This window comes from Chiloscyllium punctatum, chromosome 46 (genome assembly GCF_047496795.1).
Source record: "Chiloscyllium punctatum isolate Juve2018m chromosome 46, sChiPun1.3, whole genome shotgun sequence".
In the NCBI taxonomy this organism is placed as follows: domain Eukaryota; kingdom Metazoa; phylum Chordata; class Chondrichthyes; order Orectolobiformes; family Hemiscylliidae; genus Chiloscyllium; species Chiloscyllium punctatum.
In genome coordinates, this window is record NC_092784.1 from 58730621 (window position 1) to 58732462 (window position 1842).

The following is a 1842-nucleotide window of genomic DNA, read 5'->3' on the forward strand; positions in this document are numbered from 1 at the left end:
GACCAAACTGAAATTGGTCTTCAAATCGCACATCAGAGATAGAGGCGATTCAGCACACAATGCCTTTACTAGCTGTCTGATGGAACACTTTCACTGCTCTTTTCTGGATGTTCTGGGAAGTTTTTCCACCTTTACTTCCCCAAGTACAAGATCAATTCCCCTTTTTATTTGGAGTTTTCCCTTTGAGAGCTGTTGATGGATCTGTTTTGCCGATGCATTCCACACCAAAGCAGCTCAGCAACAACGAGGAGGTTACCCCCCCCCCACTGTCACTGGATGAGTAAATCTGGATTTAACCCAGATCCTGGGACATGGGTTCCAACAACGAGAGAAACTTCATTTTGACCATTTCAATCTGAATTTAATGTTCCAGTCTGTAATGGTGACCATGATTGATTTCAGTCAAAGGAAGACTCCAGGTAAACACGCAGGGAGCTGGGGAACACAGCAAGTCAGGCAGCATCAGGAGGGACAGGCAGGAGACTGGGGGAACACAGCAAGGCAGGCAGCATCAGGAGGGACAGGCAGGAGGCTGGGGGAACACAGCAAGGCAGGCAGCATCAGGAGGGACAGGCAGGAGGCTGGGAGAACACAGCAAGGCAGGCAGCATCAGGAGGGACAGGGCAGGAGGCTGGGGGAACACAGCGAGGCAGGCAGCATCGGGAGGGACAGGCAGGAGGCTGGGGGGGACACAGCAAGGCAGGCAGCATCAGGAGGGACAGGCAGGAGGCTTGCAGGATGCTGCCTGCCTTGCTGTGTTCTCCCAGCCTGTGACTCCAGACCCCCTGCAATGTAGTTGACTCTTTATTACCCTGTGAAAGGGCTGAGCAGGGCATTGGGGGCAGTTAGGGAGGGTCACCTACCTGATTTGGGAGCTAGGAACAGGGGAGGCCATTCAGCCCCTTGAACCTGCTCCCCCATTTAGTACAGCCACGGTTGTTCCCATCTTGATCTCGACCCCACTCACCTGCCTGCTCCCTATAAATCCCACAACCCTTTACTAATTAAACATCAGTCTATCTCCTCCCTAACTTTACTCAGAGTCCGTCGCACGGTGGGGTAATAAGCTCCGTGAATTCACCAGCCCTTGACTGGCTCATGAGTCTAGATTAGAGTGGTGCTGGAAAAGCACAGCAGGTCAGGCAGCATCCGAGGAGCCGGAGAATCGATGTTTGGGGCAAAAGCCCTTCATCAAGAGCTGGCCCATCCCCACGTTGTGTACAAGAGTATGGCTTTCCAGCGTTCCCCTTCCTTGCTCTCCGACTGCTTCAGGACACCCTGCAGCCAAGGATCTGTGTTTCTGAGTGAACTGAGATCAGACCGAAGGCTGGACAGACCTCGAGGCTGTAGACGGAGGGTGTGAGGGATTTCCAGCACAGAGCCTGTGTTTTCACACCAGGAGCTGCTCAGGAAGGAGAGGGAGTGAATGGAAGGCAGCAGGGTCCTCTCTGAGTGTGTCAGAGGTGTCCCAGTCAGCAATGGCGGAGGGCTGGATTATCACCAGATCCACTTGATCAGGGTGGGCACAGACCCCCCCCCACTCCCCATGCTCTGTCTCTCACTCTCCGGTGGGGGGAGGGGGAGTGTGTACCTGCTGACCCTGTGTTTTCTCTCTCTCTCTCTCATGCCTTCTCTCTCCTCTCATTCCTCTTCTCTCTCTCTCTCTCTCTCTCCCCCTCCTGACCCTGTGTTTTCTCTCTCTCTCTCTCCCTCTCTCCCTGCTGACCCTGTGCCCTCCCTCTCTCCCTGCTGACCCTGTGCCCTCCCTCTCCCCCTCCTGACCCTGTGTTCTCTCTCCCCCCTGACCCTGTATTCTCTCTCCCCCCGACCCTGTGCCCTCCC